This window comes from Parus major, chromosome 2, assembly GCF_001522545.3.
Source record: "Parus major isolate Abel chromosome 2, Parus_major1.1, whole genome shotgun sequence".
NCBI lineage: Eukaryota > Metazoa > Chordata > Aves > Passeriformes > Paridae > Parus > Parus major.
Window position 1 is genome coordinate 36,934,995 of NC_031769.1, and position 17,018 is coordinate 36,952,012.

A 17,018-nucleotide genomic window follows, 5' to 3' on the forward strand; every position below is an offset into this window, starting at 1 on the left:
ATTTGCCATGTTAATTTATAAATAGAGGCATAGTTTAAGACTCTGCTTTCTAAAAACCCAAACCCCAACTCATCTATGCAACAAATATTCAGGGAAATTGTTGATGTCAATGGATATATCTGTATCTGATATCAATATTTCTGATATCAAACAGACAATTAATTGAAGCAATAAATCTATTTGACTACCTATAGTCCAATGTTTGAAATGCTGAACATATTCCTGTTGTAGCATTAATAAGTTCATCGTGCACAGCAAAGCATGTTGACAACCTCACGAAAACTTACGCGTAGAGACTGAACAGAGGAAAACAAGAATGTTTTGTTGCACCATTTTAAAACAGATAATTCACTTTGCTATGCCATGCTACATTAGTTATTTTCTTCATATAAAAGTTGCCATTGTTGGTATTTGTGAGGGCAGGTAAACCCTCCTCAGAGAGGCCACAGTACCTTCCTTTATGGAGACAGAAATGTGCACAGTTTGGCAGAAGATATGGCACAGAACAAGCACCCCAAATCCATTTTTGACTTAAATCTGTTGTGATGTACACAAAAAAGAGAAATACAAATACGAGACAGGCAGTTACTGTACTTCAGCTAAATCCTGAAGATCTTCATAGTTTCCCTTCGGTGGTTTCTCGGGCACTCAACAACACAACTACCAAATATGTGATGTTACAACCTCCCAGCTCATAACTGGAACTTCAGAAATTCCTCCCTCAATTCCAATGGCTTTTCTTCACACTTTTGCGTGTGTGAAAGTGTCTCAGCTTTCCCAGTATTTATTTATCTTTAATACTTTAAATCTTTAAGGATTCTTCTTCACAGTACATGCTCTTTACATTTACAAAACTTCATAAATAGTCTATTAATAATTCTACTATGATGAGTTTCAGTGCTTCTTTTTTAAAGCTGTATGTTTGACATCATAAGTATGTCTGATCCAGAAGACAGGAGAGCTTTTACTATACATGAAGAGGGCAAACAATAAAAAAGCTGTACACGACTGCATTGCTAATGAAGTCCTATGTTACTTTATCAGAATTGTTCATTTCCTAAGGGACCCAAAAGAGGAATCTTCTGTAGATCACACTGTTGCATCACCAGTCTGTAGCTAAGATAGGGTAAAGATATGTTCCAAATAATAAATGTTTTCTGACTTATAGAATCATAGAATGGATGGAAAGGACCTTAAAGATCCTCCAGTTCCAACCCCACTACCACGGGCTATTATTTCTCATACAAAGTTTTTTTCTAAGTAAAAAAAAAAACAAACAATAGGTTAGTGAAGAATACTTCTTTTACAAAAGCACAATTGTTCATATCTGAAAGAAGAATTTGGTGTATTAGTTTCATTATTCTGACACCAGTCAACCATTCAGCACCACAGAGAAATATCTTCTTTCCCCATCCACACTGTACAACTTCAAACCAAACTCTGTAAGCCTTTTGGGGGATGATCACATTGAAGTTAAATTAAACTAAGGAAATTCTTAAGCTGTCTGTGAAATGAATACTTAAGTCTCCCAACGCTTCTTCTGCTCAATTTATGAACTTCGTTGCCAATAGTTCAAGTACTACATTTAAGTACTTCAGCTATTCAGGTCAGATGCCCCAAAAAATCCATTAAAATAAAACAAAAATAATGAATTCATTAGAAAATGAGATGAAGCAGTTAGTAATATATTAGGTTAAGTACTAATACAAAAAATAAAAGTCTTGGCTCAGTTCACATAATCAGAGATACATTAAAAAAACAAAACCTAAAGAAGAATTAAAACCAAAAAAACCACCCACATCTCATGTACCACAAAACTTCCTTCCTCTGGTAGGATATCACATCTTGTCTCTTGATTCAGATGCTGCCTCAGTATATAGTAATAACCTTGAGAATTAAGTTAAGCATATTCTTGAAAGTTGTACTGAAGAAAGGGGTAGGTAAAAGGTGGGCTCAGGCACTAGAAAGCACTCCCAACCATAGAGCATGTGTGTGCACAAGAGCTGCTGCTCAGAGCATGTTGACACACTGCTAAAGGAAGATAAATGAACTCCCAAATATGTAATGCTAGAAATGCTAGCAATATATCTCATGAGCTCCATAATGACAGGTATCTTGACTCGTTCAGAGTCCTGTCCACGGCATACGAGGAAAACACTAAGTAGCACAGCTGGATGTAAGTGCAGGAAAAGACAAACTGTTCTTTCCAACTTTCTGGTTTGGCTGTTGGTTTTGTTTGAGCTTGTTTGTTGAGATTGGCAGTTGCTTGGTTGGTTGCCTTTTTTTTTCTTTTTTTCTTCTCATAAACAGCAGTCAGTAACAAACTCAATTAAAGTAACACAGGCAGAGGCTGAAGATAATGCAAAATATAATGACCTGCTCTGCATGAACCAGATTAGTATCCACAACACTTGGATTTTTTTTTTTCCCCTGAGTATTGTCATTTCAAAGGTTTACTTTGAAGTGTCCTGGAAAGTGAAGTTTTGCATTTTTAAAAATCTCTTTAAAGTACTATAAAGACTGTTACCTGAAGGAAACAATGAGACAGATTTCCAGTTACAGATGGTTCTTCGAGACCATTACTGATCGACAAAAATGTAGCAGTTGACAAGCACACTGTTAGTGCCAATTAGTAGGAGTGGGCTAATTCAATATTCCATTAATTTTCTTCCTTTGTTTAAAGTGAGCTAGGAATTGTGAAAAGCTTAAACCAAAATGACAGTGGATGACAGTCATGAAGCAAGCTTCACAGTTGTGAAAGAAGACAACCAGGGACCTTGCTTTGGAACTAGACAAAAAAATTGGATAATTAAAAGGCAGTACAGTAACAACTTGGCATTTGTGAACAGCCATCACAGTGGACAGCTTGAAGAATCCCTTGGCACAGGAAAAACAGGATGAGAATCTCAAATTTTGTGCAGTGAAACAAATGTTAAAACCGAAAAATTTTCAACAACAAAAGAGTGACGACTAAAGGTTTAAATTTGCAGTAGCTGGCTGGGTAAGCTTCCTTTAAATTTACACAAACACACTAGTTAATAACTACATATAACTAATTATGTAGTGTGAATATTCAGCTAGATGGCTGTTTGCCTTTTAAACACTTCACATAGCCTTAAATAGGTCCTCTGAATTTGAATTGAGAAGGCATTCAGATACCTGCAAAAAACTTGAAAAAAAGATGGAGCCCTTGTGCAAGTAGATGATGCCCCCCCCACAAATCTGGTAGCACTTTTCTCAGTATGACCTTTACTTCTCATTCATTAGTTTCCATACTGCTCTTGTGTTCATCATGGATATAATTTACTTTCTCCACACAGTTACCACTCTCACTGGTGATACTTGAAGCAGGAGTTGTAGGACCCAGTACACAACACACACCTAAGGCAGGCAAACTACAGTGAGCAAAAAGCAGCAGGAATGAAAGCCTTGTTATTTCCCCTCTTCATCTTCATAAATAAATATCTGACTACCCACGTATCATGCCTGAATTTACCTACACTTAAACAAAAACATCTACCTGACTTGTGAAGGATCCATCTTGTAGATGGATCTTGCAGATTTGTGTGTACAAATTTTCATGAGGGAAGTGTCAGTCATAAGCTTGCAGTAACAAAGCCAATTGTTATCACTAAAATTTCCCAGATCTTAGCAGTTTGAAATAAAAGAGCTGATGGATATTATGAGATCCTGCCAGCCATGCTATTGATTTGTACAGGAGCTTTGCCCAGGCAGCACGCTCCCTGGCTGTGAGCACTGCCAGCCCTATGCGCACACACACCAGAAGCGTCCCCACGACCGATCCATTAAATCGTGCTGCTGAAGTTCACTCACAGCAGCCATACTCTGTGAGGGAGATAACACACTAAGCCTTCTCCAAGCCATTGCCCTTGCCCTGTGTCTGGTGTTATAACAAGAACTAGCAGCCACAAAGCACGTGCAGGGAAAGCATAACAAGGCTGTTTGGCAAGATCTGTCACGTATTTCAAGCTCACTATGTGCTGTCATCAATAGCTGCTGATATTTTCTGATATGTGAAAGCAGGAAAAAAGTGAGGCATCTTTCCCTGCTGGGAAATATTGGTTTTATTAAGGGCAGCTACTTCAAGTAAATTCAACTGGATAGTCATAGTGGGTAATCTGTTGATGCAACATTCAGAAGGATCTGCTAAGACAGCGTTAGAAACTTGCAGCTATTAAATCAGCAGAACAGAAAATCAACCAGAAATAGTAAAAAGTAAAGTATAGCAAAGGAAGGGATTAAAACTGCATGGCAGAGTCTCAGGAATCCTCTGATAAGGCAAATGAACTAAAGAATTCTTTTGAGTGCTCTAATTTAAGAAAATGGTTATTTTCAAGCAGAAATGAGATAATTTGAAAAGTATGATAAAAACATCTGATTTCTTAAATTTGCTTTCTCTCTAATACTTAGCTGGAAACATGGGTTACTCAAAGTAATATAACTGACTGTGCTTTGATCAGTGCAGATCTACTGGATTAAATAAGTAAATCCTTCTGAATCTCCTAAAATGCTTATTAGAGGTCTTAAAACAAATCAGAGGTGGAACAAGGATGTAGAAGAAGGAAGCAGAAGCAGTACTAAATTCTGATTGAAAGAAGTAGTAAGAATGCCTGTATACCAAAGTATAAAGAGTATACAACTTAGGAATTAAAACACAAATTTTCATTCTCAATTAAAAATCTAGTAATGGCATAAAAATAAAATACTAAAGTAGGGGTACTAATACAAAGAAATTAATCTTGCAGAGAAATAAAACATCTTCAACTATCTGGACTCATTTTTGTGACATAATTAAGGACACTGAGATGGGATACAGTTAGCTTTGCTCCATGAAGCCTTTTCTTTTTAAATAAATACAAATAATCTATTAATAATTCTACTATGATGAGTTGCTATGATTTTCTATGGTTTTACTTAATCAAGTGCTATTCATTTGTCCAGTCCTGTACAAAACATAGAAAGATAAAATTGTATGACCTTAACAGGTCTTACTTTAAGAATCAGTTCTTGAGCTTTGAAAATGTATGTTGATTGACTGAAGTCAAATAAATTTGTCTCATATTTCAATTTACGTTTAATTACTATAATTTCTGCCACTTGGAGGACTTCATTACAGAAGGTCTCAAATGTGTAACACACAAGATCTGCAGCCTCTAATCAGCAAAATCCTTTTTTCTGTGTGTCATAAGAAAAAAAAAATCACTTGAAACCTGAAATACTTAAATCCACAGTTTACTATGACATAAACCAGGATATTTTTCAGAGAAATTTCATTATTGATTCCTGAGTTAAACCTAGTAGCTTCATTCAAACGAATACCAGAATTCCACATCGAATTTTGTATATCCTAGAATCCTTTTGAGGATTATACAACTTTTATTTTGATTGTGGAATAAGGGTAACTATTTCCCACTTGCAATTTCTGGATGCTGTCACATCTCCCAAATAATAGGGGTTGCTTTACCATAAAATTGGTTTCTTCATGATGGTTTTTACAGACTGTAATCAAAATATTTCTTACATTCTGTTTGATACATACTCAAGGTGAATGCATCTATCTCATTAGGCCTTTCACTATTAAACCATTCTTAAGTAATTGTATTAGATTATTCTCAAATTTCCATTCTATTTGATGCCATTCTTTGGGGAAAATATATATATATATATATTTAATTTACAGTAATAAGATAAACTAAGATCTTTACATCCCTCCATCATGATCAAAAAAAGAATTTATTCCACAAGGCTGTCTGGAAACATTGACACACCAGTGGTTCCAGTGTAGCAGATATTTAGCTGTGTACTCCCAAGTCAACCTCATCTTTACATTTAGTTCCCCCAGCTTTTCAATAAAGTCCATATGGTTCTCTACTGTATTAAAAGCATTTGATGCACTGAATCTATGGCTCATCTTTATTACTTGCCCAAAATTCCAGGTTTTGTGCCATTTGTAAAGACTTTATAATTGCTTGCAGGTAACAGATGATGTAAGATCATATTATAGTCAAGACTTTATTCCAAAAGGATTTCACTGGAATATTTCTACACCAATTTGTATTTCAAGATTACATTCCAAGGCCCATAATTAGTAGGCTTAAATCCACTCAATATGTTCCATATTCATTCTGTAGCATTCCAGTATCTTAAAATTTTTTAACTTCTGCACCTTCTAGAGCTATGCAAACACAAAGTAGCCCTTACCTTTTATCAATCAAATATGTAATCTCATAAAAACAATTTTAGGTAGGAAAGTATAACTTTCTCTCAATTCATATTCATTGTCATTATATAATTGATCTCATTTACTTTAGTACTCTAGTTCCCTGCCAGCTGCTGCTTTATTTTTCACGAGATTAATGTCAGGCTGATAGACCTATAAGTACTTGATTCATCCTGTTTACCTTTTATGAATATTGACACAACATTAGCTTTCTTCTAGTCCTTTGGATTGGATTTTCTACAGTGTTTACAATGAACAGAAAACATAACAGCTTATCCAGAGTGCTCTTTATCTGCTTCTTTTAAAACCATATGCGAGCTTTCCTCATCCATTGTCTAATTTAATACTCCTGGTTAAATATACTAAATCTTACTGTCAGTATGGAAAGAATTTAAACATCAACACCACCATCAAGTTTACATGAATGAACTGTTTTTTTGGCCTCTCAAATTTAATCTAGGACACAGTTCCTTGGTCCTGTTACTCTTAAAAGTGCCTTTCTGTTTCCTTTGATGAGTCTGTATTTATTCTTGTATCTATTTTTTTCCTATAATTCTATTCTGTAGTTCTTAATTTCAATTTACATAAATTTTTCTAGCACCTTTCATTCTAATTCAGTCATGGGCATGACATAAAACAAGAGCTTTAATACTGAGACTGTGATTAGATATAGCACAGTGGAGTACAGAAGGCACAAAGATTAAATGAGAAACACAGAATAATTCTTCAAAATGTTTGAAACCCTATATGACTCTTGACAATAAAAGACTCTGAATATACTTATTCTGAAGTTATAGGTGTGACCTGCCCGAACTTTAACCTGCAAGCAAACCACTCAGTGTATGGAAAGCTACGTTAAGTCTAAGAGAGTTCAGGTGCATGAAGACAAACTGCATGTTTATTTTCCTCCTCAAACAGATATTATAGTCATTATATATATAGATATAGTCATATGATATATATATATAGATAGATAGATATAGATATAGATATAGATATAGATGTAGATATAGATGTAGATATAGATATAGATATAGATAGTCACTATGCTTTGTCTCAAGATAACTTGATATTTGCTGGTGCTAAAGATACCTTACTAAAGATTAGTCTTATTTTCAGATTATTTAGATGAGTTGCAAATGCAGTGGTAGAAAACCTGAAAACAACTAGAAGTTAGGCTAATTTTTGTATTTTTCCATATATTCACGAATTCAAAACACAATTTTTTTTTTTTCCTTCGGGGATAAGGGAGAAAATGGCAGGAAGACAGAAAGTCTTTGGTCCTGTCAGATTTTGTTTCACTGGTACCAAATATAAAATGCATATTGATGATGCCTAATTCCATTAATACAGCAGAGTGGAAGGTATATTTTAGCAGAAGGATGACACAGTAGGGAGGAATTTCACCTATAAAAGTTCTCTGGCTGAGGAAAGAAATCACTGATTTGCACAGACATTAAACACATTCTTCAAAGTTGCCCAATACCAAATGGAAGACAGAATAAATAGAATTGATCCACAATTAAATTTTTCTTCCCATTCTTACAATAAGTTTTAATATTACTCACTTATGGCCTTTTCTGAAAACACCTACTGTATGTACATAGAATAATCTGTTTCTAGAAATAATGATTGCTGCTGTGCCGAGTTCTTGTCACATGAATGGCAAATGAAATGCCAATGACTGAGTTAAGCAGATTTCCCTACATTTATGAATAGAAATCTTGTAGCTACGGCTGTCTTCAGATCCCTCTGAATGGTGCTATGAGGGGATCATACAGCAATGGCTACAGCATTTAGCACAGTACATTCACTCATATCCTTAACCACACTTTGCAGCTTCCTTGATTCAAGCATGTCTAGAACACAACATGAACCACAAAACAAAATAATCTAAGCAAGCTGTAAAGCACCTTTGGAGATTTGGTTGTTCTTGCCTTAAAAACATCCCTCCACAAACAAATCCAGTCCTCAACAGATAACCAACTACCTCCTAATTTTGCTGTGTCCAGCCAGTGTGATGTCAGCTTGAAACAAGATGGATCACTTGAACGAAGACCTGCCTTTTGTTTTTCTTCTTTGAAAAACCCCATACTTGCAAATACTCACCACCTATCTGACAGCATTGGATCAAGAAGTTTCTACTCCATTTCAAATTAGTCCATAAACAAATACTCAATAGTAACAGGCTTCTGAAACTGATGTTTTGAAATAAAAACTTGAAAGGAAATCTGCAATGATTTTTTTAAAATCCCGACAGCTAGAACTGAGGTGTCTTCAGACCCATCCTCCTAGATAGTGTCAATGCCTTTCCCAACATAACAGCAAAACACACCATGCGGAACCTGTCATCCAGCAGATATGTGCTACAGTGCTTGATTTGCAGCAGTACTGATGAATAACTTATAATCAGACACCTAACAAACAGAAGATTACTCCCAAGATTTCCAATTGTTACCACTTTGGGCATGCAGCAGTCAAGCTGACTTTTCCCTTAGATAGAATGAAAGACTCTACTTAATATTTCAATAGAAAAGTCTTTTCAGGCCTCTGAACAATACCATTGTCAGCATTGGACTTTGATACGGATTCAATAGGCTGATACAGATGTTGTGACTGACAGCAGTTTCCAACAGCAGGATTATTCAAGCATAAAATTGCTGTGAAGGCAATCACAATCAAAAGCAGCTGGGTCCACAGAAAACACATGGTGTTCATATGACGAAGCTCTCAGCATACATAGATGCAAGCAAAGAAGGATTTTATTTCACATTCATGATCAATTGAGGCACACATAAATTACTGTAATTTTTATATCGTCATTTAGCTACACTCTGAAAGAAAGAAAAAGCTCTAGTTCTACACAGAGATCAAAAGGGAAGCTATTGTCTTCCAAATTGCCATCAAGCTCTAATACAAAATTGGTACAACAGTCTGTGGAATGCTGATAACATTTAGTGCTGCAGTTAGCTACAGATTGTCTGAAGTATGGAAAAGTCAAAGCATAGATGATTTAAAGTGAAAGATGGCATTGCACAGTTAAATTTGGCTGGTTTGAGTTGAATTTTCTTGGCTTGTGGTAAAGACAATTGATGGTTGTGAAATTGCAATTCCTAATTTCCAAGTAAATCACAAGAGAATTCAAAAATAAGAACATTTCTTTCAGACTACAGTTTCTTCTAAGGATTTTTCACTAAAAAAAAATTAAAAAGAAGCTGCCCACCTTAAGGAATTGGATGATTGGGAAGTGACCCATGAAGATCTATAGCTTGCTTTGAAATTCATCTCTTCTGCTAGTCACCAAGCATTTGCAACTTTTGAATGTTCCATGCAAAATATCATAAACAAGTAAATATGAAGTAAAAACCCTCATAATTTCAAACTTCAAGGTCATTGTTCTGTCTTGATATGTACTAAAACATTGACTTGCAAAGAAAATCAATTTACATCTGGTATCTCAGAAGCCTGAACCCAGAGTTAGCCTGGTAATTTTGCTGTGCCCTAAGCAATGCTGAAAGGATCTGAAGAAATCACTTGCCAAAACAAAAGCATTCTTTACGATAAAATAAAACATATGGAAACAAAACAGCTAAGTTAAGCAGACTGCACTCAATTGTATTTCTAGATTAAACATTCTTAATAAAATAATTACATATAAAAGGGTACACACAGCCTAAGCTGTAAAAGCAAATTGCACACTGGGATCATACAGTAAATTGTTTCTGCATACACCAGCAGATTTGGAATAGGATTTTGAATTTTAAATACAGTTGACATAAGTATTATTGTTAAAATAGAATTTCTTTTAGTTAGAAAAGATTGCAAGCACATCTGCTGCCTATAAAAATGCTAATAAATAGACAATGTTAATATTATAAATACAGCAGTATATCTTCTTAAGCTTTCCTTAAGAAAGGAAAAGTTAGGGTAGTTTGGCATTAGGAACAAAGGATTAAAGAAGTAACTTGAAAAGCAAAAATAATAAATATAATAATAAAATAGGGTAGGTACACCAAGCAATACCAGAAATAATCCAGAAATTCTTTATATATTGAAAGAATCATAAACATGAAACCCCAGCCATTTCCAAAATGTATGATTTTATAAATAGCTGAATGTAATGGAGATAAAATTAAATGGAAAATAAAAGGAAAGTAGAGATACGAGGAAAATTATTTTCATTTTTAAATGGCACTTCCTTTATATTACAGGTTCTGGAGCAGAACCAGGAACTGCACAGATGCTTCTGTGTACAGAACTAATGAAACACATTAAAAGATAAAAGAAAACAAGCAAGATGTGCTAATGCATGGTGATGGAAGAAACAACACCAGGTCAGAGAAGGGAAAATACTGTAATCCAACATGCTGAAACATATTAATGTAAATAGTAGTACTAGTCAATTATAAATTTCCATCTATAAATATTTACACAAGCAAGTTTTAATTTAAACACTGTGTTTGAAAATGTGTTCTTACAATTAAGAACAAAAATTCTGAATCTTAAATAAAGCAGTACGTATTAATACCAAAGAGCCCCTTGGCTTCTTACTAGAGACCTGAAAGAGACACAGTGGTCTAATAAGGACATGCTCACTCACATTACAAAGAAACAAACCAAAATCAAGAATCTCTGGCCTAGGAGAAATGGATAAAGGAGTACTGTAAGGAGGACTTTTCCTTGGTCAAAGGAGGTTTGGGTCAGAGAACACCTGAAAAAACTTGACATCCACAAGCCCATGGGCCCTGGCAAGATGCATCCATGAGTGCTGAGAGAGCTGGCAGATACCACAGCTAGGCTGCTTACAATCTCTGAAAGGTCACAGAGAAAAGGAGAGGTGCCTGAAGGCTGGATGAAAGTAAATGTCACCCTGGTATTCAAAAAGGACAAGAAGGAGGACCCAGGGAACTACCAGCCAGTCAGCTTCACCTCAGTCCCTGGGAAAGTGATGGAGCCTCATTTTGGAGGCCATCTGTATCCACATGGATGACAAGAAGCTGATCAGGAATAGTCAGTATGGATTCACTGAAGGTAAATCATGCTTGACCAACCTGACTGTCTTCTACAGAGAAACAACGATCTGGGTGGATGAGGGGAGAGCAGTGGGTATTGTATACCTTGACTTCAGCAAGGCTTTTGACACTGTTTCTCACAATATCCTCATAGGCAAACTCAGGAAGTGTGGGCTGGACAAGTCAACAGTGATGGCAATTGAGAACTGGTTGAACCAGAGGGTCATAATCAGTGGGACAGAGTTCAGTTGGAGGGCTGACACTACTGGTGTTCCCAAGGTTTGATGCTGGGCCCAGTGTTGTTTAACTTGTTCATCAACGACTTGGATGAAGGGGCAGATGCATCCCCAGCAAGATCACTGATGGTACGAAGATGGTAGATGTGACCAATACCTCAGAGGCCTGTGCAGCTCTTCAGAAGAACTTCAACAGGTGGGAGAGGTGAGCAGAGAAGAACATTATGGAATTCAACAAAGTCAAATGCAGGTCCTGCATCTGAGGAATAACCCTACACACCAGCACAGGCTGAAATGCAGCACTGCAAAGATGGAACAGGAGTTCCAGCTGTCCATGAGCCAACAGTGCATCCTGGGGACCAAGGACACCAATTGTGTCCTGGGGCACATTACAAAGAGCGTTGCCAGCAGAGCAAGGGACGTGATCCTGCCCCTCTATTCAGTCATGGTGAAGCCACGTATGAAGTGATGTGTCCAGTTCTGGGCTCCTCGGTACAAGAGAGACATGGAGCTCCTGGAGAGAGCCCAGAGGAGGGCAGCAAAGATGATATAAGGGACTGGAGCATCTCCCTTATGAGGAACAGCTGAAAGAGTTGAGCCTGCTCAGCCTTGGGAAAAGACTGAGAGAGGACCTCATCAAATCTTTGTGTATCTGAAGGGAGGGTACCATGGGAATGGAGCTAGGCTCCTCTTGGTGATGCCAAGCAATAGAAAAAGAAAGAAATTAGCAGAACATGATGCACAGGAAGTTCTATCTAAATGTGAGGAAGAACTATTATTCTGTGCAGGTGACCAATATTGACCAATATTTTTTAAAGTCTTCATTTCTGACCCAGACAATGGGGAAGAGTGCACCTTCAGCAAGTTTGCTGATGATTAAAAATTGGGAGGAGAGCCTGACACACCAGATGGATGGGCTGCCATTCAGAGGGACCTGGACTGACTGGAGAAATCGCATAACAGAAGTCCTTGAAGTCCAATGAAGGAAAGCACGAAAGTCCCACAGCTGAGAAGCCATAACCCTACACATCAGTCTGGGCTGGAGTCTAAACATCCGGAAAGCAGCTTTGTAAAGAAGGACTTGGAGCCCTGGAGGGCACCACTTGGAAAATAAACCAGCAGTGTATATAAATAAACACCTGATGATATCAGGGAATAGAAAATACAGAGACTCTTTTAATTGGTGCCCAGTGACAGGAAAAGGCACAACAGCCAGAAAGTGAAATACAGGACACTGGACAGAAACACAACAAAAACTTCTTTGCTCTTTAAGAATGGTCAAACCATAGAATGGGTTGCCCAGCAAAACAGGTTTTTTAGCTACTCAAAACTCACCTGAAAAAAATACTCAGCATCCTGCTCAGGCTAACACTGCTCTGACCTGTAGACATGGCCTTGTCAATCTTCAGACATCCATAAAGATGTCCGTCCACAGAACTGAAAAATTCTGTGATCCTCCAGTATTTTTGGTGCCAAACTCCTACATATCTTTCTAAACGTTTCCATTCCATCTACCTTGCTTCCTCCTACAAAGTTTTCCTGGAATTACCACACCATTTCCAATCGCATTCTCCCCGCTACCTTCACTTTTATGTCCAAGACCTGGCCTAAATGATTGCTCTCTCCCACTCCAACTGCTCTCAGTTTCATAATAATCCCAGTTGGACTGAAACTGCTATTTCAGGAGTGAGTTTCATCTGCTGACCAAAAATATCCTACCACTTAGACAAAAAGAAAAGAAAAAAAAAAAAGAAAAAAATTGTAAAGGGGTAATAAAACTAAATTTTTTTATACAGAATAATTTTCATTGAGTCAATGAAGAAAAAACAGAGATCTTATGCCTTTGCCAACGCTGTTACCCACACATGTTCTGTATCTGAAAAAAACCCAACCCTCTTCCTTTTCCTTCTACTCCATCCCTCAGTGTTTTCATTTCCTGTGATGCCTTTATCACTTGAACACATTTATGTTACCACTCCTTTAAACACCTGCCTGTTACATTTACTGTGTCTATTCCTTAAGTTGTTTCTCATCTTATGTGAAACTGTAAGCTTTTTAGCACAGGCATCAGTATTTTGTTCTCTGACAGCACAGGGGTCTCTTAGCTGTTAAGGCTGTACTAGTGATAGATGATCTTGTCTGTGCCCTGGCCCAGATACACACTTTTTTTGCTCATCACATTTTCTGTCTGTTTTTAAGAGCTGTTCACTGTATTTAAGTGCATAGGATTCAAGGAGCAGTGTATAACATTCAAAAGCAGCCTTATAGACTTTGCCATACTGATGGTTCCTAATGACATGGCTTTTTTTCCCCTTTGAAAGGTCTAGTCCTTCTTTTCCACTGATACCAAGTGATCTAACTCATACAGAATTCCTTACTGAATAAAAAAACAAACAAACAAACAAATAAATAAATAAAGGCAGCCCAAATCTTCAAGGCTTAATTTGTGATAATGTGGTCATGGAGTATCCTGCTTAACATCACATAACTTAGGAAAAGATTAATATTTAGGCATATGCAACAACTAGAGGGACATAAATTTGCATATAATATTGGCAATTCAATCTATTTTCCAAAAATCCAAGTGCAGGAAAATTACTTTAATGGACATGCATTTTAATTAGGGTGATAAAATGCACTCTATCTAAATATATTTTGACAAGTGCTCTAAAGTATCAGTCTTTACAGCCAAAGATATGAAGCAGCTTTTTGAAAAAATTATACTTTCTCAGAAAGGAGGAACAATTTGCAAAGCTATCAAAGATGTTTAACAATTTACTGCCAGGGAATATGTATGCATGTATGTTAATATATAACAAAAATATTTATTTTTTATTCCCACACCTGAATTGGAGAATCTAGAAATACTGAAATCTGGTTTGTACAATGCCATAACGTAAGCTTCTCCTTGTAATTCTCACACTTTCTGTTTTTCTGTCCTGACTACCAATGTAACATAAAAATTGGTAAATGCAGATGAAAGAAGTGTGTTAAATAGCAGAAATGCTAAAAAAGTTCTCACATCTTGAGAATGGCATTGCCATTATATGACTGGCAACATAACTCTTCATGATGTTTTACTGCTCCAAAGACTTCTCAAGTTCAAGCCTTCTAATAATTTGAAAAGTTGGTTAAAAGGGAGTAAAAAAAAAATGACGTTTACAGAATGAGAAAAAAACCCTCATATTTTATGTTTTCTCTTTAACATATAATTTAAATACCAGAAATCATGTGTGAGAGATTTTAAGGAGTTAGATTATATTGTGTGCTGCACAGTGTCAATAACACATGCTGGTACCACATCCAACAAAATAGTTCCAGAATAAGAAACATAAATTACTGCTTTAGCACGTGAATCATTTTGTATACTATGTGATTTTTTTCACAATCCTTATTGCAAGCAGCACAGATTTCCTGATAACATTTTGTTTACTGCAGCTGCTAAGGGTACACAGAACCAGTGATCTGAAGTCCTGACCAATGTGCTGTGACTGACATGCAATTCAGCATTTAACCACTGCTGTAGATGATATATAAGAAGTGATATATACATGACCCCATCCTCAGTGGATTTGGGATCAACTATTAATCTTTAGCAGACAGGTTTAAAATACCGTAGAAAAATCTTTTGTTCCAAATGATCACAAGTACATGGACTTAGTACCTCTCATCTAGTTATGAAAGATAAATTTTTTAATTATATTCATTAGTACAACCATTCCCTGAGAACTGAATATTACTATCATGATGTTTGACTTTTACAGTGATAATTTCCAAATGTAGAAACTCACACAGTGCAGTATTTTATGGACTTAAAAGTTCTATCAAGCAAAACAGGACATAAGAACAACCCGAAAGAAAATAAAATTCAATTTATGAAAATTTTGACTTGTTATAGTAGACAGAAAATTTCATCCTTTTGGCTACCCAATTTTTTTTCCCCTCACTGTGTATACATGCTTGACAAAGGATAATTTACAGCAAGGATCTTACTCTGTTCCCAGTCACATCAATGCTGACATGTAATAATTGCATCTGGATAGAACTACCTGCCTTACTTTGAAGCTACTGGTTGGATAAGGCTTTTGTCAGAAGTTGAATATGACACCCAATATTTTAAGAAATGTAAATGTTTTTGGGTTTTTGTCATTTAACATCAATATATGTCTTTTAGAACCCCATTAAGGCCAGGGTTTTAACACAGAACAAATATATGTATACGTATATATTTATACATACACATATACAGGTACATACATACATGTACACACACTTATTCTATGAAATGAATCCAGGAATTGGCAGCCACTGTGTAAAGCTAAAGAAACTCCAGCACAGGCCTTTGCTTACATGTGCAGCTGGATTTCTGATATTTTCTTACTTATGCTGATGTAAAACTGATTTGGACTACTGATTGTGGATACAGGTCAGTTCATATATCTTGTCAGGGATCTAATTCAAAACTTGATAGAAAATCTCAAATTGGTTTTAAGACACTTTAGAAAATCTTTCAAACTTGCACAGCATAGGACAAAAGGTTTTGAATAATACAGCTTAAAGCTTTCAAATATCTTTATTTTCTTCAGTTATTTTCTTCAACCACTAGATCATATTTGGTAAACAATGAGTCTATAGATCCTCCTTCCTCTTCTGAATATGTCAACAAGTAACAGCATAAGAAACTTTTAAAATTATTTGTATATTTAGAAACACATATATTCCCAAAATACTTGACATTGTTCCTGTTCTCCCAAACTTAATTTCTTTCATCACACAAAACCTCTCAGAATATTTTCTTTTCTTTTCTTGTAGTAACAAAGACAAAAACAATGTAGCAACAATAGTTCTTAAAATCATCCCATTATAATTAGGGTATAAATCTCCATAAAGAAACATATGCTGTCTATAATAGTGAGTTATAACTAAGATAAACATATTTATAGAGAGAAGTAGACATAGAGATATCTGTCTGTAACAAATATAGTGAAGATGTATATTCAAGAAAGTACTACACATGCCTGCAAAATACTTCTCTGTTCTATTATAGCTGGTTACTGCACATCCTTTTACAATGCTGAACTTACTGGATCAGAAGTAGTTCCAAATGAGCAGTTTTCAGCATCAGTAGATAGGTCTTTGATTTTTCACAGCTTTGGTTTGTTTTGTTTTCCCCTTGGTTATTTTTGCTTTGCTTGGGGAGGGGGATGGATTATGTCTAAATATGCAAAATGTATCCCTTTATACGCAAGAGCAGTCATACCTTTGAGATACTAGACTACCTCTCAGTGACCTTACAATCTTCCTTTGAAATTTCCAACAAAAGGTTCATATTTAAAATGAAATGTCAAGCAAAACCTGTTGACTTTACAAATATGTAGATTATATGTCCAAGGAGTCCAAATGCCGACACAATAATTTAAACACTATTATTTCAGTATGAGGACTCTTTTAAACAGAATAATTGGCATCAATAGCACTTACCTGATTGTGTGGAAGAGAGGTTATACAGCTCTTTTCCATTTCAAAACC

The 17,018-nt window shown here is 36.0% G+C and overlaps 1 protein-coding gene across 2 annotated transcripts in view; it reads right to left on the reverse strand.

The window, feature by feature from the left end:
• ZNF385D (zinc finger protein 385D) overlaps window positions 1-17,018 on the reverse strand; it is a 410,782-nt gene that overhangs the window by 46,548 nt on the left and 347,216 nt on the right. The gene's annotated exons all lie outside the window — the stretch shown is intronic.